The 25,697-nt window shown below is 45.1% G+C and overlaps 1 protein-coding gene, 2 long non-coding RNA genes and 1 other non-coding gene across 11 annotated transcripts in view; 1 reads left to right on the top strand and 3 right to left on the bottom strand.

Moving 5' to 3' along the window:
• GMEB1 (glucocorticoid modulatory element binding protein 1) overlaps positions 1 to 3,244 on the bottom strand; it is a 37,160-nt gene extending 33,916 nt beyond the window's left edge. For 3 of the 8 annotated variants that reach the window (XM_072827461.1, XM_072827464.1, XM_072827458.1), the window contains exon 1: positions 1,932 to 2,345. The gene's annotated coding sequence lies outside the window, so the exon portion shown is untranslated. The other 5 variants (XM_072827465.1, XM_072827459.1, XM_072827463.1 and 2 more) reach the window with 3 other exon arrangements.
• LOC140634064 (uncharacterized) lies at positions 3,126 to 22,689 on the top strand. Its single transcript, XR_012031620.1, has 2 exons — positions 3,126 to 3,304; positions 21,815 to 22,689. It is a non-coding gene; the product is annotated as an uncharacterized lncRNA (long non-coding RNA).
• Positions 21,710 to 25,694, bottom strand: LOC140634065 (uncharacterized). The gene is made up of 2 exons (XR_012031621.1): positions 25,144 to 25,694; positions 21,710 to 22,312 (listed from the first exon to the last, which is right to left on the bottom strand). It is a non-coding gene; the product is annotated as an uncharacterized lncRNA (long non-coding RNA).
• Positions 21,813 to 21,946, bottom strand: LOC140634550 (U11 spliceosomal RNA). Its single transcript, XR_012031989.1, has one exon. It is a non-coding gene; the product is annotated as a U11 spliceosomal RNA (small nuclear RNA).
• Positions 25,695 to 25,697: the final 3 nt, after the last annotated feature.

Here is a 25,697-nt window from a genome sequence, read left to right on the forward strand (position 1 = left end):
TTATTTTTGGGCAGCCCGGGTGGCTCAGAGGTTTAGCACCGCCTTCAGCTCAGGGCCTGATCCTGGGGATCAGCGATCGATTCCCACGTCCGGCTCCCTGCATGGAGCCTGCTTCTCCCTCTGCCTCTGCCTCTCTGTCTCTCATGAATAAATAAATAAAATATTTTTAAAAATTGTGTAGTTATTTTCAAAGCCAAAAAAGACATCTTGAAAGTAGGCACGTGACGACTCACATAAGCTACTAAAAAACAAATGACATCTGACCTACTCTGGATTAAATTCATGACTTACGTTCTGAAAACTAATGTTTCTTTTTTGCTGTTTGTTTTTTTTTAAGTAATCTCTATGCCCAACATGAGGCTCAAACTCATGACCCCAAGTCGAGTCCCACACTCCATTGACTAAGGCAGCCAGGCACCCCTGAACACTGATATTTAAAACGTGGCAGAAAAAAATAAAAATAAAACGTGGCAGGAGGGACGCCTGGGTGGCTCAGCAGTTGAGCGTCTGCCTTTGGCCCAGGGCGTGATCCCAGGATCCAGGATCAAGTCCCACATTGGGCTCCTTGTGGAGAGCCTGCTTCTCGGTCTGTGTCTCTGCCTCTGTGTGTCTGTCATGAATAAATAAATAAAATCTTAAAAAATAAAAATAAAAATAAAACATGGCAGGAACATGAGTGTCACATGACTGGAGGGACATCAGAATTGGTAGTTGAAAAGGAATAAAAGAAATAGCACATATCCTGAAAATTTCTAACCCCAAAATGCATTTATTTATTCCACATTGTATTGTAATGTGTAGATTATGTTACCTATTCTTTTTTCTTTTTAAAGATTTTTATTTGAGGGCAGCCTGGGCAGCTCAGCGGTTTAGCGCCGCCTTCAGCTCAGGGCCTGATCCTGGAGACGGGGGATCAGGTCCCATGTCAGGCTCCTTGCATGGAGCCTGCTTCTCCCTCTGCTTGTGCATCTCATAAATAAATAAATAAATAAATAAATAAATAAATAAATAAATAAATAAATAAATAAATAAATAAAATCTTTAAAAATAAAAACATCCATTTACAAAAAAATAAAAATAAAAAATAAAGATTTTATTTGAGAGAGCATACATAAGTGAAGCTAGGGGCAGAAAGAGGGACAAGCAGGCTCCCCATTGAAAGGGAGCCTGAGCTGAAGTCAGACACTTAATGGACTGAGCCATCCAGGTACCCCAACTGTAGAATCTATTCTTAAGAAATTTCCAAGTTAAAACTTTATTATTACTTGAGGCCAAAACTCCTGGATTTTTTTTTGTCTCTTTCATCCCTTCCCATACATTCAGTAAGTGATCCAGGGCACCACTATAAGATGTAATAAAGCCAACAAGAAAGCTACACAGGACCACTGTGAGGGACACAGCCAAAACAAATGAAGTGTGGGAAAAGTCATATATTGGAGACTACTGTGTAAGTGTTTGGGGAAGTAACCGGATGAAAGGGTTCTTTGAAGGGTCATCACACTGGAATCTAGAGGACTTCTGCTTAGGACAAGACCAATTTGGGGCTCAAGGTAACCCAATGAAGTTGAATACAAATTAGCTATTTAATATATGTTTGTTGAAGTAAATGTGAATAAATGGTTGACTAATGACTAATGAAAAAGTTATCAAGTCAGTAGATATTAAATATTCTGAATTGTTAAAGGCTCATAAATTAGGGGCCATTTAACGAAAAAGTCCCCCCAAAGCACTTTGGTAACCATTAGCAGAGGCAAAGGAGAAAAGGATCACTCCGTGAGTCTAGAACGATCTGACCCCTCTGTTTCCCCAATCCTCCAGGTTAAGGAGGAATCCCATTTCTTGGTTCTCCTAGATAAGACCCCAAACAAGGCCCCTTCTGTGTCTGGTAGGAAGTCCTTCTGAGATTTCTCTCATCTTAAGAGAATTCAGACCTTCTCCTGTTCCTTGGATGGTGGAGCCTTCCCCCGATCCCCGGGTCAAGGCTTGACAGGCGTTAGTCTGGTGGGTCACTCTCCAGGACCCTCAGGAAAGATTCTGTCATCGTCCCTGCCTCTCAGGGTACACTTGGCCAATTCCCCTGCCACTTCAGAAAGTAGGGGTCACTCAAACGATCTTCTCCCTGGTACTTAAAACACATGGGCTTTCCCATCCCGACACACCAGGCTGCCTGGTTCTCTACCCATGCATCAGAAAGTACTCGCTCCCTCACAGGTTTGGACCCTTCCCAGTCCTACTTGAGGAGGCTCTGAGGCGCCTTCCTACCGCCCCCTCACCCCTGGGGAGGCAGGGGCTCTGGAGCTCTTCTTCCTCGTCCCCTGCTCCCACCACCCACCCTGTCGCCACGCCTTCCGAACAGCACCTGCTTCTTTTCCCCCGGACTGAACGGCCGAGGCCTCTAACGCGCCCCTCGGGTGAAGCCCGGGCCTCCTTCCCTCAGCAGAACGCACTCTCTGCTCCCGCTCTCCCGCCACGCTTCCTGAGGGTCTCCTTCCCGGCGGGCATTCGGGCTTCCCTCACCTTTCGTCCCACCCTCCCTCTCCAGCCGCCGCCCGCCCCCCCGCCCCCAACCAAGCGCGTCCCAGGCCCCTCCCCAGCTCGGCGTCTAAGGGCCTACTGCTCCCGGGCCCCGCCTCTGGGGATACCCAGGGATCCCCGGACCCCTCGCCGGGGTCCTGGGCGTCCGGGCCTCTCAGTCCGGAGTCACTCCGGCCCCTCCGGGCCCCTCAGACTAGGACTTCCGGGGCCCCCGGTGCGGGGGCGCGGGGCCCCCCGGCGCCCCGCTCGCCCGCGCCCGCCGCCCTCGGCCAGGGGCCGAGCCCGGGCGGCGCGGCCGGCCGCGCTGGGGGCGGCCCGGCTGCTCGGGCGGACCCAGCGGCAGCGTCCCCCCACCCCCCCGCGGCGCCGCGACGTCCGCTCGCTCCCCGGCGGCGGCGGCGGCACGCACAGGGCGTGGGGAGGCGCCCGCGGAGGCAGCAGCCCCCCGCCCCCTGCGCGCCCGCCCGCCCTCGCCGGCCGCCGCGCGGCCCCCGCGCCCGCCCCCCCGCCCCCACCCCACCCCGCGCCCGCGCCCGCGCGCCCACCCCTCCCCCTCCTCACCGTCTCCGTCGGGCGGGCGGGCGGCGAGCGGCCAGGGCGGGCGGGCGACGGAGCATGCGCAGAGGCCGCCACGGCCGCTACTGCCACCGCCGCCGCCAGGCCGGGCTTCAACACTTCCGGCCGCCGCCGCCGGCGAGCTGGCGCCTTAAAGGGGACGCGTCCCTATTGCGGGCTCCGCGGAGGATGAACCTCAGCCGGAGGGATTTGAGTGAGCCTTTACCTGAGCCGGGGTCTTCTGTTCTGTAGAGTCAGTATTGGGAAGGGCTCTGGGGACCCTAGTGACTCTTCTTCCCCCAATTGACGGTGAGGAAAAAGAGGTCTAAGCTAAAGATTCGCCTCATCCACAATCAGGGGCAGAAGCCGGTCTCTCGACTCCTCTGGAGGACTGCCCATTCCTTTTCCCCAAATCCAGTTTTATGGAGCTTACGTGTTGCAGGCCTTCAGAAGTTATGCCCAACTATCAATTCGGAATCAAAGATCTGGTTGAGTATAGAGTCAGTAACCGGTCACGAGTCCTTGAGCAAGCTGCTTGCATTCTCTGAGCCACGCGTGTTTGCCAAGCCTTGGCTGGTCATGAGGTTATGGGTTCAAGTCTTGACTTCTGGGGGGGGGGGCGTTATTAACAGCTGCAAGCCTGTATGTCGCCGAAGGCATAGGTTGTTGTGAGTGTTAAAAGAGGTGATAGTTGAAAAATGCTGAAGAAGATTCCTGGGGCCAGTAATACTAATTAGCAAGTATTAAGACCTTTCTATAAGGTAAGCGTTGGGGAAGATGCTTTGTCTCCTATAGTAAATATTCCCGGCAGTCCTACCTAAGTAACTTCTTTTGACTGCCGTTTTATGGATCAAAAACAAACAAAATAAAAACAAAGAACTAGGGAGGCCAAGGAAGTTAACTAATTCCTAGAAGTCATATAACCTGTAAATAGTGGAGATGGGCAGGCTTTCACTTCAGGCACTCTTTCTGCAGAGTCTAAGGGTCTAATCGCTGAGATGGTTGCTCTCCTTAGTAGGAACAAATGAGGTGGGGGGCACTTTTTTGAGGGGGAAGGAGAATTGCTTCCCCATCTTGCCTCCTCCTGTGAGTCATCTCTCTGTTGGATGTCTCCTCCACCATGAAGAGGTGACCAGGAAGTCTTAAAAGTTCTTGATTTGAGGACAGGTGAGGAGACCCAGGAGTCAACAATGGAACTGAATTTGGGATGAGATGTTGGCCAAGTTTCATCTAACTTAAGCCTTGATTCACTCATCTGTAAAATAGGGATGATTTTCCTACTGCGACTACTCCCTGAGGGGCTGTTTCCAGGATCAAATGAGATGTACTACCCACATTAGTATCTGTTCGTATGATCAAGGACTTACACATTATCAGGTGATTTTGAATATAACAGGCTGGTCAAGACTGGACTCTTGACCTATATGAATTATTCCATAGTGGGACCATGTATATCTTTTGATAGATATTATCCTAGAGATATAACCTAAGCCCTAAAAAAGTTCAAAGGGCCCTCCCTGGAGAATTCCTGAAAAGCTTTAGGAAGGAGGGGGTATTTGAGCCTGGTCTCAGGGATAAATCAAAGGGAAAGTGGGGAAGAGCATTGCAGAAAGTACATCATGTGCAAATACAAAGAAGAAATGATGGGAGATGGGCTGAAGAGGGAAGCTAGAACCAAATGGTCGTCCCAAGGAGTATGGAGCTAGCAAGCAGGACTTGGGGACCCAAGGAAGGGTTAGGTCCTCTCCAATTACACTGCTAACTCCCAGCCCAACCCACAGGACTTGCCTGACCACTGCAATAATTTCCTAGCATTCAGACACACTATCCACCTCACCCTCAGATGTTCAACCTATGCACCTGGAGGGAGTAATCTATTGAAGAGATAAAGTCAAATGTGACTTCTTTAAAAACTTTACTTTTTAATTTTTAAGAAGATTTTATTTATCTATTTGACACAGAGAGAGCATAAGCAGGGGAGCAGCAGAGGGAGAGAGAGAAGCAGGCTCCTCCCCACTGAGCAGGGAGCCTGACTCAGGGCTTGATCTCAGGCTTCTGGGATCACAACCCCAACTGAAGGCAGATACCCAACAAACTGAGCCACCCAGGTGCCTCTAAAAACTCGTTAGTAGCCTCCCATGGCATTCAGAATAAAACCTAGCCTTACCACCACCATCAGGGCTACCAGGCATGATCTTCCTGCCCTCCTCTTTCTGCCCCTCACTCACTGTGCTCCAGACATCCTGGACTCCTTTGTGTGCCAGGAACCCTGTGGGGCCTTATCACTAACTCTTCCCTCTACCTGGAAAGCATCTCCTTCAGGTCTTCCGAGCTCATTCTCATCCTTCATTCCTAACAGGCCTTTCCTGGCTCCCAACCTAAAGTGGGGTCCCCAGGCACATTCTTTACTATCATCACTGCCCCCAATTCCATCAGGGCAACTATTATGTTCATCTGGGGGACTATTCCAGGGCAAAGACCACCTCTGAGAAAACCCCTCCTCCCCATGCCCTACTTTCTCTCAATCTCCCTGCTTACTTTGATAGCAATCCCCACAATTTAAAATCCCCTAGATTATTTACATACCTATTTGGGGTCAATCTGTATTGTTTATTCCTCATGGTATTTTTTTTTAATTTATTCATGAGAGACACAGAGAGGCAGAGACATAGGCAGAGGGAGAAGCAGGCCCCATACAGGGAGCCTGATGTGGGACTCGATCCTGAGACTCCAGGATCATGCCCTGAAGCAAAGGCAGGCACTCAACCACTGAGCCACCCAGGCGTCCCACTCCTCATAGTATTTGGAGCAGAGTTTGTGCGTGGCAAATGTTTGTTGATTGAAGGGATGAAAAATCAGAAAAATGTTAAGGTATGGACGGGGAGGAGAAAGACCAGGAAGAGGATGCTATGTCAGAGAGACTGCTATGATCGTCCAGGTGGGGAGGCTCCTGCAGAGCAGGGCCAGAACAAATCCTCAGGGAGCTGATGTGCTCCAGACAGTTTCAAATTGGAACCAATAGGTGTTAGTGACCACTTGCATGTGGGGGGTGAGAGAAAGATTGAGACAATGATGACTTCCCAGGGAAGAAACAAAGGAGGAAAAGTTGGTGGGGGTTGAGAGAAAGTAGAAATGATGAGTCAGTTTGGACCTTTGGGTGTAAAGTGTTTGAGGTACATCCAAATGAAGGTGTTCAAAAGGAAGTTGGATTGACTTGTCCCATACAAGAGGCCAGGGCTGGGATCTAGGAGCTGGCATGTGGATGTGATCATACAGGCCAAGAGTGGGTAAGGCCACTCAAGAGTATGCAGAGAGGGAGGGGCTAGCTGCCCAAAGCTAGGGAACATTAAGCTGAGAGGAACCTGCAGGGACCAACCAGAAATGGTCAGAAAAGTTAGGTCCCTGGACAAAGGGGAGAAAGGAAGCCCAGAGAACAGGCAGGAAGCTTACAGAAAGAGGAAAGCACCAACCATGTCTGATACTGCAGAAAGCTCTGACAAGGAAAAAGGAGAAGACACTGAATTTGGCAACTAAGACTTCACTGTTGATCCTTCCAGGGTGGGGTCACCTCTGAGGTTGGGAAGGAGGCCAGATTGTAGTGGATCAAGTAGTAAATGGGAGGGGAAGTAACAGTACCAATCAGTGGAGACAGTTTTTTAAATTTTTCTATAAGGGTGTCTGGGTGGTATAGTTGGTTTAAGTATCCAACTCTTGGTTTTATCTCAGGTCATGATCTCAGGGCCGTGAGATCAAGCCCCAAGTCAGGCTCCACACGGTGTGGAGTGTGCTTAAGACCCTCTCTCTCTCTCTCTAATTAATTAATTAATTAATCATTTCTATAGAGGGGTACCTGGCTGGCCCATTTGGTAAGAGCATGTGACTCTTGACCTCAGGGTTATAAATTCAAGCCCTGTTTTGGGTGTAGAGATTACTTAAAAATTAAAAACTAAAAAATAATAAAATATTATTTTTTAAAGTTTTATTTATCCATTCATGAGAGACACAGAGAGGCAGAGACACAGGTAGAGGGAGAAGCAGGCTCCCCATGGAGAGCCCAACGTGGGACCCGATCCTGGGACTCCAGGATCATACCCTGAGCCGAAAGCAGATGCCCAACCACTGAGCCACCCAGGCATCCCAATAATAAAATCTTTAAATAAAATAAGTAAAAATTTAAAGAAATGTTTTTGATAGAAACGAGAGACTAAGGCACAAAGCAGTAAGATGATTAAGAGGAAATAAAGTCATGTGAAGGCTTTCCTTTTTTTCACTTGTTTTCCCTGTGAATTACTTACTCACTATAGAAAATTGAGGGATCCCTGGGTGGCTTAGCGATTTGGCGCCTGCCTTTGGCCCAGGGCACGATCCTGGAGTCCCGGGATCGAGTCCCGCATCGGGCTCCCGGCATGGAGCCTGCTTCTCCCTCCTCCTGTGTCTCTGCCTCTCTCTATGTCTATCATAAATAAAAATAAAATAAATCTTAAAAAAAAAAAAAAGAAAATTGTAGAGTGCAGGGCAGCCCCAGCAGCTCAGCGGTTTAGCGCCGCCTTGAGCCCAGGGCCTGATCCTGGTGATCCAGGATCGCGTCCCATGTCAGGCTCCCTGCATGGAGCCTGCTTCTCTCTCTGCCTGTGTCTCTGCCTCTCTCTCTGTGTGTCTCATGAGTAAATAAATAAAATCTTTAAAAAAAAAAAAAAAGGCTGAATAATAGAAGGATCAACAACTTTAAGGGACAGCTAGCAGTTAGGAGAGGGATGTTCAAGGCATCCAGGCCCCTGTGGGGAGATCGTGAGTGTGAACTGGATGCAGGCCTACAGTGGTTACAGTCAGTTTGGAAATAGCAGGGGATCAGGAAGTGTGTGGAGGGTTGGGGTAACTGGATGATGGGCATTAAGGAGAGCACTTGATGTAATGAAAACATTGGGTGTTATCTGCAACTGATGAATCACTAAACTACCTCTGAGACTAATAATACACTATATGTTAATTAATTAAAAAAAAAAAAGAAATAGGGGAACTGAGGGATGCTGATGCCCAGGTCTGCCAAGGCCCCGCTAGCTGCCACACACTGCTGTAAGCATCTGAAAAATACACAATCTCCTAGGTCCTTTTATTAACCCAATTTAACAGGAGAGGTTAAGAACTTGCCCACGTTCACACATCTATTTATTGGCTCAGTTGGATTTGGACACAGGCAGTTGTGTTCCAGAGCCCATACTCTATCTCTCTATTGTGGAGTTCCTATTCCTGGCTGTACATAGAATTACTTGAGATTTTATAAAATACCTATACCAGGGCTCCACCCCAGATGAATTTGGAGAAGATCTCTGAGGATAGAGAAAGGATGCCTAAGTGGCACAGTTGGTTAATAGTCAGACTTGGTTTTGGCTCAGGTCCTGATCTCAGGGTCATGGGATCAAGCCCTGTGTCAAGCCCTGCCTCAGGCTCAGTACTCACTGTGTACTCTTTTGGCTTTTCTCTCTCTCCCTCCCACCCTCTAGCTGGTGCTCTCTTTCTCTCTCTAAAATAAATAAATAAATCTTTTTACAAAATAAATAAAATGTCCTTAGAAGACTCTAATGGCCAGCCACGTGCAAGGGCCAATCTAATCCTTACTCAGTGCCATGCAATTTTATTTTATTTATTTTTTTTAAAGATTTATTTATTTATTTATGATAGAGAGAGAGAAGCAGAGACACAGAAGGATGGAGAAGCAGGCTCCATGCCAGGAGCCCGACGCGGGACTCAATCCCAGGACTCCAGGATCACGCCCCGGGCCAAAGGCAGGCACTAAACCACTGCCCAGGAATCCCCCAGTGCCATGCCATTTTAAACACTTCGTATTAACTTATTTAATTCCCACAAGTTTGGTATGATAGATGTTCCCATCCTCAGATAGGAAAACTGAGGTTGCAATAGTTAGCAAGTGGTAGAGCCAGAATCTGAACTCTTTACCTCAGCCTCTGCTATGGCCTAACCATTCTGATTTCCTGAGACTAGGTGCTCATCAGATTGAAAGGGAAAGAAATAAACACTGCTTGAGCCCCTTTTCCGTGTCTGCTACTGTGTTAGGAGCTTTCCCATAGATGAAATTCCACATAGGGATTGTTATCCTCATTTTCCAGAAAAAACAAGACAGACTCAGTGAAGTTAAGTGGTACACTCTGGGTTGCAAGATTGAGAAGCAGCTGAACTGCCACTTGCATGGGTCCATCCAAAGTCTAGGCTCTGTCTCAGGACAACTTTTTCCGCTTCTATGATATCACCTCCTGCCCATGCCAGAGGTTGAAATCAGTACCACCAGGACCAAGCATTGAGCAGACCTACTAGGGTTAGACCAGCTGGAGAGTTTGTGCCCTATTTTGAGGGGCCACAGTCTGCCATGGAACCAGAATGTGGGTCCAGTGTGGCTAGAGCATTCAATTTGGAAGAGGAAGTAGAAATCCGGAGTTTTATTTGATATCTGTGGATTTGTGTCAATAACCAATTTCAAAAAAACGAAAACAATTCGAAATTTCAAGCAGGGACTCTGGACTCTACCTTGCCCATCTGTGAAGAGGTGTGGCCTATGGGTCCCAGGTGGCAGGGTCTGGTTTCTCTTCCCAGGCATCTACTTCCAGCTGCCTGACCAGCCACGGATTCTGCAAAGTCAACATGTCCACACTGAATTCATGATTTCTATCCCCACTTCACCTTAGATTCCCCCCCTTCCCCCACCTCTTGTCTCCTGTACCTCAGAGAATGGTACCTCCATCACTCAGTCACCTCCCAACTGCCTCCTCTCTGAATCCCACCTAGTCCACACGACCATCATCACCTGCTTCTGAGCCAGAACCTCCTTTTTTTTTTTTTAAGATTTTATTTATTTATTTCTGAGAATACACAGAGAGGAGAGAGAGAAGCAGAGACACAGGCAGAGGAAGAAGCAGGCGCCATGCAAGGAGCCTGACGTGGGACTCGATCCTGGGTCTCCAGAATCAGTGCTAAACTGCTTGAGCCACCTGGGCTCCCACCGTGAGCTGCCTCCCAGGCTTCACTGTTACTTCCTCCAATGTCTTCTCTTCCTCTTACAATTAACCTTGAACTCCTCATCATGGTCTACAAGACCTTTCATGAGCTGGCTCTGGCATCTCCTCTTGACTCTTGTTTTGTTTTAATTTTTTTTTCTCTTGACTCCTTTTTGTCACCCTGCTCTAGCCTCACTGACCTTCTCCCAAGTTCCTCCAACACATGGATTGCATGACTTTCCCCTGTGCTGTTCCCCAAAGAATCCTGGAATGTTCTTCCCCCCACACCTTCAGCTGGCTCCTTTCCATGCTCCAGGTCTCACCTCAGTTCCTGAGCCAGGCCTGCCCTGTCCTCACTGTCTCCAGTCGCCTTGCTCCCCAGTCACTCTCTCTCACATCTCCTTTATAGCCCTTATAGACACTGGCCACATCTTCCTTGTCTGTATCAACTTCCCTCCCCCTCCCCCACTTCCCTTTCTAGTCCATCCCCTTCTCTTCCCCTAACCTGCCACTGACATGCCTATATACCCTGTAATGGAATCCCCTTGAAGGCAGGGACACAGTCTGTTTTATTCAACCTCCAGAACATTGCCTGGTACGAGGGGAGTTCCCAAAAAACATTTATTAAGGACTGCCTACGCTTTTGTGGCTACTTACCCACTCCCACAGCTTACCCTACCCTCTGCATCACATCTTCAGAAGCCAGAACCCACTAACAGATGGAGAGTGAATCAGAAAAAGAGGTGGAGAGAAAAAAGGAGGAAGTTCTGCCAGTGAGTGAAAAAAAAAAAAAATCTGGGTTGAATCTAGATTTTGTCAAGTGAGTCACCTACTCCCCCCATCCCAGACCCACCACCCACTGTCCACCACCATGACCAAATCAAAAAGCTTAATTTCTGGTTTTGGAGAGGCCAAGATTTAAGTCATGCTGACTCCTTGAACTTGGATCTGTCTCTGTCTCAGCCTCCGTTTCCTCATCTGTAAAAAGAAGATGGTAAAGGTACCTCATTTACAGAGGAGTTGTGAAGAATAAATGGGGTTAAAAAGACGGAGAATAATGTCTGGAATGTATTAAGAACTCAAGAAATACCAGCTGGTATTACTATTAATACTCCAACTGGCAACACCCACCTGCCTTACAGAACTCAGAGCCCAGTCAGCTGGGGCCTCTATTGGATACAGGACCTCTCTGGGCCTCAGTCTCCTTATCTATGATGGGGCCCATTAGTAGCTACATTTCATGAGTACATGCTCCATGTCAGGCACTTGGCTTACACACTCTTTTGCTCCCTGAGCTGGTGCCAGCTTCCAGCCCCAGTGATGGAGACTTTTTTTAAAAAAAGATTTTATTTTTAAGTAATCTCTACACCCAATGTGGGCCTGGCACCCACAACCCTGAGATCAAGAGTCACACCCTCTACCGACTGAGCCAGCCAAGGCACCCTGATGCTGGAGACATCTTAGGCACAACCAAAACCTTGTTCTTTACCATCGTTTCTTTTCCTTTAAAATTTTTCATTTTGATGTATTCAGTTTTAATTTTTAAAGATTGTGGTAAAATATCCATAACATAAAACTTAGCATTGAACCATTTCTAAGTGTACACTTCAATGACATTAAGTACATTCACATTTCAGCACCATCCATCTCCAGAACTTTCTCATCATCCTCAGCTGAAACTCTGTGCCCATTAAACAATAACTTCTCATATCCCCCACTTTAGCCCATAGGAACCATTGTCCTACTTTCTGCCTTTATGAATTTGACCGTTTAAGGTACCTCAAGTAAGTGGAATCACACATGATACTTGTTCATGTGAGTCTGGCTTATTTCACTTAGCATAATGTCTTCAGGGTTCATCCATGTTGTAGTGGTTACCAGTACTTCATTCTTTTTTAAGACCAAATAATATTCTGTTATGTGGATATTTATTTATTTTGTCTATCCATTTACCCTTTGATGGACATTGGGATTGTTTCTACTTTTTGACTATTGTGAATCATGCTGCCATGAATATGGGTGTACAAATATATCTCTGAGACTCTCCTTTCAGCTCTTTTGGGTATATACCCAGAAATTTCCAGAAATGGAATTGCTAGATCATCTGGCAATTCTACTTGCAATTTTGTGAGGATTGCCATACTGTTTTTCACAGCTGCTGTATCATTTCACATTCCCACCAGCAGTTCTCAATAGTTCCAATTCCTCGACATCCTTGCCAACACTTTTTTTTAAGTTTATTTATTTATTTAAGTAATCTCTACACCCAATTTGGGGCTTGAATTTACAACCCTGGGATCAAGAGTTGCACACTCTTCCTGAGCTAAACAAGTGTCCTGCCAACATTTGTTTTTTGTTTGTTCATTTTTTTTTAAGATTTTATATATTTATTCATGAGAGACACGGAGATAGAGGCAGAGACACAGGCAGAGGGAGAAAGAGAGAAGCAGGCTCCATGCAGGGAGCCTGACGTGGGACTTGATCCCCAGTCTCCAGGGTCACACCCCCTGGCTGAAGGCAGCGCCAAACCACTGGGCCACTGGGGCTGCCCTCCCCTGTTTATTTTTAATAGAAGCCATCCTGATAGGTGTGAAGTGGTATTTCATTGTGATTTGGGGTTTGTTTTTGTTTTTGTTTTTTCGCTTTTAAAGATTTTATTTATTTACTTAGAGCAAGCCAGAGAGAGAGGATGAGCAGGGGGAAGACAGAGAAGGAGAGGAAGAGGGAGAAATAGATTCCTTGCTGAGCAGGGAGCCTGACCTGGGGCTCGATCCCAGGACCCCAAGATCATGACCTGAGCCAAAGGCAGACGCTTAACTGACTGAGCCACCCAGATGCCCACACATTGTGATTTTGATTTGCATTACCCTAATGACTAATGTTGAGCATCTTTTCATGTGCTTATTGGCCATTCCTATATCTTTAGAGAGATCTCTATTTAAGTCCTTTGCCCATTGTTGAATTGAGTTTCCTTTTTTACTGTTGAGTTATAGGAGTTCCTTATAGAGTCTGGATGGCAGCTGTTATCAGATATGTAATTCACAAAGATTTTCTTCCATTCTAGGAGTTGCTTTTTCACTATCTTCCTATTGGCCTTCAATGCATAAAAGTCTCAAATTTTGATGAATTCCAATTTACTTATTTTTTTCTTGTTGTTTCCTGTGCTTTTGGTATCATATTTAAGAAATTACCAAATCCCATATCATGAAGCTTTCCCCGTTTTCTTCTAAGAGTTTTATAGTTTTAGCTCTTACATTGAAACTTTTTATACACTTTGAGATATTTTTTGGATGTGATATAAGGTAAGAGTTCAAATTCATTCTATTGCCCATTCTATTGGGCAGCCCGGGTAGCTCAGAGGTTTAGTGCTGCCTTCAGCCCAGGTAGTGATCCTGGAGACCCTGGATTGAGTCCCATGTGAAGCTCTCTGCATGGAGCCTGCTTCTCCCTCTGCCTGTGTCTCTGTGCCTCTCTCTCTCCCTCTCTATGTCTCTCATGAATAAATAAATAAATAGAATCTTTAAAAAGAAAAAAAAAATTCACTCTGTTACATGTGAATACCCAGTTTTCCCTGCAACCATTTGCTTGAAGACTGTTTCTCCCCTACGGAGTGGAAAATAGTTGTGGCACTCTTATCAGAAGTCATTTGAGGGCAGCCCGGGTGGCTCAGGGGTTTGGCGCCACCTTCGGCTCAGGGCCTGATCCTGGAGACAAGGGATCGAGTCCCACATCGGGTTCCCTGCATGGGGCCTGCTTCTCCCTCTGCCTGTGTCTCTGCCTCTGTGTGTGTGTGTGTGTGTGTGTGTGTGTCTCATGAATGAATAAATAAATTTTTTAAAGAAAAAAAATCATTTGATACCAGGACTTTCTATTCTATTACATTGATCTATATGTCTGTCTTTATATCAAAACCACACTGTTTTACTTATTGTAGCTTTGTAGGAAGTTTTGAAATCAGGAAGTGTAATCTTCCAACTTTGTTTCTTTTATAAGAGTATTTTGGCTATTTGGGGTCTCTTGAGATTCCATCTGAATTTTAGGGTGGGTTTTTCTATTTCTGAAAAAAGAAGTTGGGATTTTTATAGAAATTGCATTGAATCCCGGGATCACGACCTGAGCCAAAGACAGATGCTCAACTACTGAGCCACCCAGGTGCCCCATCATTTTGTAGTTTTTATGTACAATTTACACTCCTCCTCGGTTAAGTTTTACCTCCTTGTTAAACTTATTCCTGAGTATTTTATTCTTTTTGATGTTATTGTAAATGGAATTGTTTTCTTAATTTCCTTTTTGGATTGTTAGTGTATAGAAACAATTTTTGTGTGACCATCTTATCAGCGGTCACTTATCCCAATATCGTAGATATGGACCAATAGGGGAGCACAGGGACCAGGTTTTTGTTTTCTTAAGTAAGCTCTATACCCAACATGGGGCTTGAACTCATGACCTTGAGATCAAGAGTGGCATGCTCTACCAACTGAGCCAACCAGGTGCCCCTAGGTTTGGTTGATTTTAAGAGGAGCCATGCTTGCATCTCTGTCTACCTGAAGGTTAGAAATGCCCTCTTCCCCTCTGACAAATTGACACTCTCTTCCTCTCTCCTTAAAATGCCAAAGCTTGACAGCCTCTCAAAATGCATCTTTCTGGAGGTGTCTGGGTGGCTCAGTTGGTTGGGCATCTGACTCTTCTTTTCTTTTAAAGATCTTATTAATTGGGATCCCTGGGTGGTGCAGCGGTTTGGCGCCTGCCTTTGGCCCAGGGCACGATCCTGGAGACCCGGGATCGAATCCCACGTCGGGCTCCCTGCATGGAGCCTGCTTCTCCCTCTGCCTGTGTCTCTGCCTCTCTGTCTCTCTCTCTCTGTGTGACTATCATGAATAAATAAATAAAATCTTTAAAAAAAAAATCTTATTAATTTACTCATGAGAGACATACAGAGAGAGGCAGAGATATAGGCAGAGGAAGAAGCAGGATCCATGCAGGGAGCCTGATATGGGACTTGATCCTAGGACAGCGGAATGATGACCTGAGCTGAAAGCAGATGCTCAACCGCTAAGCTACCCAGGTGTCCCTGACTCTTGTTTTCTACTCAGGTCATGATCTTGGGGCCATGGGATGGAGCCCTCCATTGGGCTCTGTGTTCAGCAAGGAGTGTGAGATTCTCTTTCCCTCCCTTCCTGGCCCCTGCACTCTCTTTTTCCCTCAAATAAAGAAAAACTAAAAAAAGAAAAAAAAAAATCCATCTCCCTGAACCACATCCCTTGCCCTCACCCACCTGGAGTAAATCCATCCTATTAGGAATCTATGACCTGATTAGAAGGAGTTCCATTCTAGTTACAGAAGGTCCTGCAACTTCCTTACAGGTGGTGTAGGCTTAGACTACCGGTTAAATGGGAAGACTGTTCTTGTCCTACCTAGGAGAATGGACAGAAGCAATCTGTCTTGTTTATACCGATATCCTATGACATAGTAGGTGCTTAATAAGTAGCAGTGAATGTACTCATATATACATAAGTACCTTATGGATTATGAAGATTGTATAAATACATATTGAATGAGTACTAAGTACATATTGTGTACTAAATACATATTGAATCAGATACTACAGCAAACACCAAGGATGTAAGTAGTATACAAGACACAGACAGGTTCCACACCTTCACATAAGAGACATTCTGGCTGGGGAACATAAATATTGAGCAACTAACTTTACATTACTTGTAAATGCATTAATAACAATTATGATAATGTTCCGGTGAGAAGTACATGGTGCCATGCAAAGAGTGTAACAGAGTGGGGGAGCTAACCTAGTAAAGGGTGGGGAATCAAGGAAGGCCTTTCTGAGGAAGTGATATCATATGAGTTGAGATATGAAGAATAAGGAGAAGTTAGCCATGATGGGAAAGGAGGGGAGGAGGAGGACCTATTGAAAAAGAACATTTTCAGCTAGAAGATAAATTTTTTGGAGGCCCTGGGGCGAGGAGAGAGTAGTGGCTTCAGAGATATACAGAGACCAGTGTGGCTGGAACCCTGAGAACAAAGAGGGTGGTGAGTCATGGAGACTTACAGGATGTTAACCCAAACTAGTTAGGCGCCACTGAAGGATCTTAAATGAGGGAGGAGGCGGGAGAGGGGGGCAGTGACATAATCCGCTAACACACAGGAGCTCAGCATGCAGGAAATTCACTAAGGTCAAGTTTATAAATTAGAGAACTTATTCCATAAACTGATTACAGATTCTCAGGCTCCTAGCTGAGTATACTCTCCTTCTAGCCCTTGAACTTTTTTTTTAAATGTCTTTATTCAAGTAAAATTGTCATACCACAAAACCTCTTTTTTTTAACAACTGATAATTTGTTAAAAAGGTCGGTTTAAGCATCTGCAATGGGGACTTCAACCTCAACTCCTTTCTCAATACTGATGGAAGTAATCTGCTTTTAACTATCTCAGAAGAACTGTGCAAATCAGTTGCTTTCGGATCCTCATCTGAAAACTATCCCAAGTTTTAGAACCTTCACCACAGGAGTTTTTCTTGTAGTGATTCTCAGAGTCTTGGTAGGCATCTGAACTGGTTGTTTTACATTGAGATTCTCTTTGTGCCTCTGATCAAGTCAACACATACTTCTTCCAAAGATTTTATGCTGCAGCTGGTGAGAGTAATTCTACTTCAGTGAATTGCCACCTCTGGTTCCGCCGGTGTCCTCCCGGTGTGGCTTTCTGCCTGACTTGTTCCCCAGGGAGAGTGAATGGCAGTGAGGCAGGAGCAGGAGCAGGGCATCCAAGGCTCTGCTGTAGCTGCCACCACATCTTACTCCAAGAGCAAAACCCGTCCATTTTAAGTGTATGATTCAAAATTTTTAATAAATTTATAGAGATGGGCACCTCTGACCATAATGTAGTTTTCAGACATTTCCTTCACCTCCCCTAAACCCCCCATGCCCATTGTAGTTAAGCCTCACCCCACAGGCAGCCACTAATCTTTTTTCTGTCTCTCTGTATTTGCCCTTTCTGGGCACTTTGTATAAAAGAAATCATATAATAGTTGGTCTTCTGTGACTGGCTACTTTGTGGTTTTGTTTTGTCATCAGTTGCCTTTCAGTGACTCTGTGTCTCCATTATTTCTCTAACCTTTTTGTGCACTCTGTACTTTCATAGAAAATAGGAAAATATGGTGGCGCCAGATTGGCTCCGTTGGAAGAATGTACTAATCTTGATATCAGGGTTGTGAGTTTGAGTCCCATGATGGGTATAGAGATTAGTTAAATAAATAAAGCTTTTTAAAAAAGGAAATAGGAAAATATGGGTAAACAAAAGAAAAAAAAGCTTCACTTTCCCAATAAATCTTTCCTTTTTTTTTTAATTTTAAAGATTTTATTTATTCATGAGAGAGAGAGAGAGAGAGGCAGAGACACAGGCAGAGGGAGAAGTAGGCTCCATGCAGGGAGCCTGATGTGGGACTAGATTCCTGCACTCTGGGATCATGCCCTGAGCAGAAGGCAGATGCTCAACTGATGAGCCACCCAGGCGTCCACCCGACAAATCTTTCCTAACAGATTCTGCTGTAGTTGACATTCTCCTGGAGCATTCTGTGCAGTCAGAGCACCTGATTCCTGTCAGAAGACCTGAGCTCACCTCTTGACTCTGCTATATTCTAGCTGTGTGATCTGGGCCTCTTGGAATTTCTGTGTTCTATTCTGTAAAGTGAGCAAAATAATACTACCTACCTCATTGATTTATGTGATGAGTAATAGGAGCTAATGCATACTAAGTGCTCAATAAAGGGCCTGGCACTTGATAAGTGCTCCACAGAGGTGAGCCATTACCATAAATTTTCCTATGCAACATTTTAATTAATTAATTAATTAATTTATTTATTTATAGTAAGCTCTGTGTTCAATATGGGGCTTGAACTCATGGCCCCTAGATGAAGGGTCCCATGCTTTACAGACTAAGCCAGCCAGGTGCTTCTCTATGCAACATTTTGTATTATTTTTTAAATTTAAATTCAATTAATTAACATATAGTGTATTTACTGTTAGTTTCAGAGGTAGAGTCCGGTGATTCATCAGTCTTACGTAATACCCAGTGCTCATTATATCACACACCCTCCGTAATGTCCATTACCCAGTTACCCCATCTCCCCAACCTCCTCCAGCACCCCTCGGTTTGTTTCCTATAGTTAAGAGTCCCTCTCTGATTTTGTCGTTTTATTTTTCCCTCCCTTCCTCTATGATCCTCTGTTTTGTTTCTGAAATTCCACATGAGTGAGATCATATTATAATTGTCTTTCTCTGATTGACTTATTTTGCTTGGCCTAATACCCTCTAGTTACATTCACATCATTGCAAATGGCAAGATTTCATTCTTTTTTTCTAAGATTTTATTTTATTTATTCATGAGAGACAGAGAGAGAGGTAGAGATATAGGCAGAAGGAGAAGCAGGCTCCCTGCAGGAGCCTGATGCAGGACTCAATTCAGGACCCTGGGATCACGACCTGAGCCAAAGGCAGATGCTCAACCCCTGAGCCACCCAGGTGCCCCAAGATTTCATTCTTTTTGGTGGCTGAGTAATATTCCATTGTGTATATATACCACATCTTCTCTATCCATTCATCTGTCGATGGACATCTGGGTTATTTCCATAGTTTAGCTATTGTGGACATTCCTGCTATAAACATTGAGGTGCAGGTGCCCCATTGGATCACTACATTTGTATCTTTGGGGGTAAATACTTAGTAGTGCAATTGCTGGGTCATAGGTTACCTCTATTTTCAATTTTTTGAGGAAACTCTATATTGTTTTCCAGAGTGGCTGCACTAGCTTCTATGCAACATTTTAATGAGTACGTTGTATCCCATTTGTGGCTATCCCTTAGTTGGTTTGACCATTGCTCTTGAATATGTAGGCCAGGGGCCAGTTAACTATGCTCCCTGGCTATTGCTTGGGAGTCTAAGAATGGTTTTCACATTTTTAAAAAGTTTTTAATTTAATTTTTTAAAGGATTTTATTTATTCATGAGAGACACAGAGAGAAGGCAGAAACATAGGCAGAGGGAGAAGCAGGCTCCCTGCAGGCAGCCTGATGCAGGAATGGATCCCAGGACCCTGGGATCATGACCTGAGCCAAAAGTAGACACTCAACCACTGAGCCACCAAAGTATTCCTGGTTTTCACATTTTTAAATGGCTGGTAGGATTTTTTAAAAAATCAAAATAATACTATTTCATGACATACAAAAATTATATGAAATTGAAATGTCAGGGTCTATAAATAAAATTTTATTGGACACAGTTACACCCACTTGTTTATATATTGTCTGTTACTGCTTTGCAACAACAGAGTTGAGTGGCTATCAGAGACCGTATGATCACAAAACCCAAAATACACACCATCTAGCCTCTTTACAGAAAGTTTGCTGATACATTGTGTAGATAATTCTTCATTTCTTATGCTTCATAAAAAATACTGCAAGGAACATCCAAGGCCTGTGAGACTAGGTCTCAGGGGCTGGTCTCTTCAGGCTTCCCTATGTCCTGCCACCTGGCTGGTTTCATTCTGGCCATTCTGGTCTTTCAGCTCTGGGACTGTGTAGTACATTGGATCCACCCTCAATGGTTTGCCTCTACATAAACAGCCCTTCCCCCAACAACTTTGTTTGGTGGTCTTCTATTTCTTCTTTTGGTTTCAGCTTCAAATTCTTTGCTTTAGGAAAGCTTTCCCAGAAACTCCCCTTCCCAGCCAAACTCAGCATAGTACTCAGTTTGCTCTCTCTCCCCTCACTAAGCCTTGTGAAGTTAGACACTTGATGGATCACTACTACACTTGACCCTTGAACAATGCATAGGTTAGGGGTGCGCCAACCCCCGCCCACTCTCCCTACTGTAAAATATACCACTATAGGGGCAACTGGGTGGCTCAGTCAGTTGAGCATCCAGCTCCTGATTTCAGCTCAGGACATGGTCTCTGGGTCATGGAATAGAGCCCCACATCAAGCCTCAACCAAGCTCCACACACAGCGAAGATTCTGCTTATGCCTCTCCCTCCCCCTCTGTTCCTCACCCTGCTCTTGCTCACATTTACCCCCTCTTTCTAAAAGAAATGTCTTTTTAAAAAAATCCGAGTATAACTCCCCACCCAGTATAACTTTTGACTCCCCTAAAGCTGCATTCTGTTGACTAGAAGTCTTACTGATAACATAAACAGTGGATTAAGACATGTTTTTGTATTATGTGTATTATATGCTGCAGCCTTATAATAAAAAACTAGAAAAAAGAAAATGCTATTAATAAAATTCTAAGGGAAGGGCACCTGGCTGGCTCAGTCAGTGGAGCATGCAACTCTTGAAGAAGTATAAGTTCAAGACCCACCTTGGGCATAGAGCTTACTTTAAAAAAAAAAAAAAAAAAGACAAAGGAGAAAAAATACATTTATATTACGATGAGAGTGGACTGTGCAGTTCAAACCCATGTTGTTCAAGGGTCAACTGTATATTGAATCACTAGTATACACTTGTTGTTACAATGGATGAACCCCTTGCTAAATCTTTTTTTTTTTTTTTTTTTTAGTTGCTCCCTCCCCCCCCCCCATAATCTCCACACCCAAGGTGGAGGTCCAGCTCACCACAGGGACATCCAGAATCCCATGCTCTTCTGGCTGAGCCAGCCAGGTGTCCCTAAATCTCCTTTTAAACATAGTTTTACATATGAGGATACATTCTTGAGAGATGATTTTTTTTTTAATTTTATTTATTCATGAGAGACACAGAGAGAGGGTCAGAGAGGCAGGCAAAGAGAGAAGCAGGCTCCCTGCAGGGAGCTGGATGCGGGACTCAATCCAAGGACCCCAGGATCACAACCTGAGCCAAAGGCAGATTGTCACCCACCCAAGCGGCTGAGCCACCCAAGTGCTCTGAGAGATTTTTTTTTTTTTTTGAAGGTTTTAGATTCTTACCTCTTTGTTGAATAGTTATCCAGAAAGGTTGTTGGTAGCCAGCAGTAAGAAAGTGCTAAACTGATACTTTAAACTATTGCTTCTGTTTTTTTTTTTAAGATTTATTTATATATTCATGATAGAGAGGCGGAGACACAGGCAGAGGGAGAAGCAGGCTCCATGCAGGGAGCCCGACGTGGAACTCGATCCCGGGACTCGATCCCAGGACTCCAGGATCGCGCCCTGGGCCAAAGGCAGGCGCTAAACCGCTGAGCCAGCCGGGGATCCCTATTGCTTCTGTTTTTAAAGGCCAAAAGCTATCGAAAGAACATTAACACAGCTTCATTTTATTTTTATTTATTTATTTTTTTAACACAGCTTTAGAAAGGGATGTATACGCCTGGTTGAGGGGAAGAATTTTTATAAAATCAGTTATGTTTGCTGATTCTATCACCCCTGCAAGCAGACACTTAGTCTGGATAGTCCCTCTGGACTCCAGAGTGCCCTTGAATAAACATGTAACTTTACTTTGCTCAAACCTCCATTCCCTAACCTGTGAAATGGAAAAACAGCCGCTTTTCTTACGTCAGCCGTCACCCGCTTTACTGTGAAAAACCACAGTGTGTAACCACAGTCCTTTGATGCTTCTCGTAAATAGTTGGCTTAGCTAATCTAACCAGCACGTTGTCGAGCTTCTTACGCGTTGGAGACTTCAGCTACTCCCTATAACTTCTTAGGCGTAAGCATCAGAGCAACGCAAAAGTTCTTACATTAGTTAACTTCTGACAGGGGCGCCGGGACCAACGATCACCAGCTGCCCAGGTACCAAAAAATTATGCTTCCGAAATCTCTTGATGTCGATTCCGCACGAAGAGCAATGGAGCTGCCCTACGTGTGCCACTCACGACAGAAGCCCTTTTTGCCTTGCCGGGCCCATAAACAGGGTGGCAGTGCTGGCGAAACCCTCTTTCGATAAAGGTGAAAACAAAGTGCAAGCAATTTCCTAATTCCTCTTCCTCAGGTTGAAGTGGGGAACTGCAAGACATGCTGAGCCGTAGGGCAATCTTCACAGGGAGACTTTTGTGATTTGTCCTTTCGATTTTTTATATGCAAGTAAAGGCAAGGACGTAACTGATATGCAAATGTGCGCGGTGCTTCCTGGGAAGGAGCTGGCGAGCGCGGAGGGAGTCGGCGAGCCCGGAGGCTGTCGCCAGCTGCAGTGCACGCCGGCTCGCACCTGTTGTACGCTGCGCACGATACCCGCTTCTTGGCGCCGTGGGTACCTATCTGGGGAAGACATGAATCCCATCCTATTAAAATTGAAAATGCACAAACTTGGGCCACCCCTAGCCATCTATCTACCCTGCAGCGGCCCCACCATAGAAACATTGGAGACACAGGGAGAGAAAGACCAATGGATTAGCAGAACGTAGTGTGTTCTTCAAGTGGAATGAATGGTATCTGCTGCGCTGCCAAGAAGTGAATTAGACACCAAACACCACTGAGTACTGAGTTGCAGAATCAGGTACAGCGTGATGACCATTAAGGTGAAGGGGAACAAAAGCAATGCTAAATTTGGATTGGTTAAAGTAGATCTTTATCAACAGATATAAAAGTGGTTGAATAGGCTCACATATCATTAATAAAGAGCATATTACATAAAACAGTGCTGTATATTTTCTAATGCCACATACTTTAACCTTTAAAAAAAAAAAAGATTTGAGAGACAGAGAGCGAGAGAGAGCAGAACGGGGAGGAGAGGGAGAAGCCGGCTCCCTGCTCAGCAGGGATGCGGGGCTGGATCCCAGGACCCTGAAATCATAACCTGAGCTGACGGCAGACATTTAACCCACTAAGCCACCCAGGTGCGCCCCTATAATTATTTTAAAAAGCAAAATGGGGGCAGCCCGGGTGGCTCAGCGGTTTAGTGCCGCCTTCAGCCCAAGGCCTGATTGTGGAGACCTGGGATCCAGTCCCATGTCAGGCTCCCTGCATGGAGCCTGCTTCTCCCTCTGCCTGTGTCTCTGCCTCTCTCTGTGTCTCTCATGCATAAATAAATAAAATCTTTTTAAAAAAAGGGTGGGGGGGTCACATGCTCTCCAGACTAAGCCAATCAGGTGCCTCCCTATATTTCATTTTTTAAAGTCCAGCTTGTTGATATGTAATTTATATATATTAATTTCACCTTTTTTTAATCATATGGTTCAACTAATATAGACATGTACCTTTTACCACAATCAAATCAAAATATCAAACATTTCTATCACCCACAAAAGGTCCTTTGTCTCCTTTTCTAGCCAACCCCCACACCCCCTAGTCCCAATCCTGGTAATCAGTGCTCCTCTGGCCCTGTAGTTTTGCCTTTTCCAGAATGGCATAAAAATGGAACTACTCACATAGACTTCATTTTTAATATAAAATCAATATGTGCTAATTGTAAAAAAAAATTGAAAGAATACAGAAATGTGAGAATGTTTTCCCCAAACTACTACTAAAAGTTTAGTCTTTCTCTTGCCATACTGTTTCCTGTGTACATATATGTAGATTTTTATAGACAGGCACTTTAATATCATACAGAGGTAACTGGCCTCTACAAAGAAGCTGTAAGAGAAGGGATTTACATAAACAGCTCTTACACTATAATAGGAAGCTGACTTGTACTATAAACGTGGAAAGCCTAGATATGGGCAGTCAGCTGTTTGTTGGGGCCTCCTCCTATAATCCACCACTCATCTCTTCAAAAACAGATTTTATTTATTTATTCATGAGAGACACAGTGAGAGAGACGCAGAGACACAGGCAGAGGGAGAAGCATATCTCTTCAAAACAAATCCTTATTTCACTTCTCTATTCACCACTCCAGTGCCTTCCCCTTATAAATAAACCCCGAGTTCCTACCATAGCCTATAAGGTCCTGCCTGAGCTGAATCCTGCCTGCTTCTCCAAACTCTTTACCTGCCACTCTCATAACCTATGAAGGTCCAGCCACCTTGGCCATCTTGGTCCTTAAAGATGCTTTCCTAGCTCAGGGCTCGCCCATCACCCAGTTAGATAAATCTGGTTTATTCTTGTATTCTCCCTTCTTACACTTTTGTGTACTTTTTGATGGTCTATTTTCCTACTGTAGATTGTAAACTAAGGACAAGGATATTTATTGTCTGTGGTATCTACTAGAACAGACTCAGCATTTAGCAAATAGCTTGGCACATAATGAACACTCTATTGAATGAATGAATGTACATTTACTATTTTTAAAAAGATTTTATTTATTTATTCATGAGAATACACAGAGAGGAGAGAGAGAGAGAGGCAGAGACACAGGCAGAGGGAGAAGCAGGCCCCATGCAGGGAGCCTGATGTGGGACTCAATTCCCGGTATCCAGGATCAGGCCCTGGGCTGAAGGCGGCGCTAAACCGCTGAGCTACCGGGGCTGCCCTGAATGTACATTTAAACTGGTTTTAAAAAGATGGGAGAAAAAAAAAAAAAAAAAAAAAAGATGGGAGAAAAAAAAATTAAAAGAAAAAAAAAAAAGGAAAAGAAAGATGGGAGTTGTGGGGAGTGTATGTGTGTGCCCAGATCCTTAGGAGTGAAGAGAGTAGTATCAGGGAAATTAGACTAAGGAAGACTGCTTAAAACTTAATGGTGAAGGGGACTTGAATCTAAGAATTCGGATCTGGTGGCAGTGTAGATGGTGACTGGAATGGGAGTTTGGTGGGATTTTAAGATAAAAAGACAAGGAGGGCACTGGGGCACCTGGCTGGCTCAGAAGAGTGTGAGACTTTCAGGGTTGGGTTTGAACCCTATGTGGGATATAGACATTACAAAAAAAAAAAAAAAGAGAGAGAGAGAGAGACAAGAAGGGCAGGTTACTGCACTGATACATACAGGCGGGAGACATCTCTTCTGATTACTGTGGACAGTTACCATGGCTCACTTTGGGCTGTCACAACCCTTTGTACATTCTTTTACGTTTGTGGGTTCTTCTTCATCTTAGGGTAAATGCCACATTGGCTAGGACTGGGTCTTACATGCCTATCACCTGACATAGGGTTAAAAATAAAATTATCCCAAAGCGCTTGCTAGAAAAACCAAAACCATCAGTTCAATGGTTACATACACGACAGAATCGGGCTTTACAGGGAGACTTCTGAGTTCAGGTTGAGACTGCACAGCTAGAACCTTAATCTCTCACGGGTTTTCTTTAAAAGATTAAATAAATGATAGATACATCGGAAGGGCTGAGCAAAATTCCTGGATGACAGCAAACACTCCATTGATATTATGAGTCGCCGCCAATCCACAGGTACAAACGGTGTCTCGTCTCCAGGTTGTTGCGTTGCCAATTCCCTTGTTGAGGAGCAACAGGATTACGTACGGGGTGATGCGGTCCCAGGTGGTATCTCTGTCCCGAAATCAAGATAAAGGCACCAACTAAAAATGGCGACCTCTCGACCCTCGGAAGGCGTCAATTACCGGTAGTGCTTGCGATAATACGACAGGCAGAGACGGCAAGAAGCAGCCAGGGCACGGTTCCTAACACCTGGCTAGAGGGCGAAGGGCTCGCCCACGCTGCCAGTCAACCACCAGCAGGAAAAAGCACCGCGGCCGGAGCGCAGTAACTGCCCAGGACCGCGACCACGTGTCAGAGGGCAGTCTGCGCCTGCGCAAGCC

This window comes from Canis lupus, chromosome 5 (genome assembly GCF_048164855.1).
Source record: "Canis lupus baileyi chromosome 5, mCanLup2.hap1, whole genome shotgun sequence".
Lineage (NCBI taxonomy): Eukaryota > Metazoa > Chordata > Mammalia > Carnivora > Canidae > Canis > Canis lupus.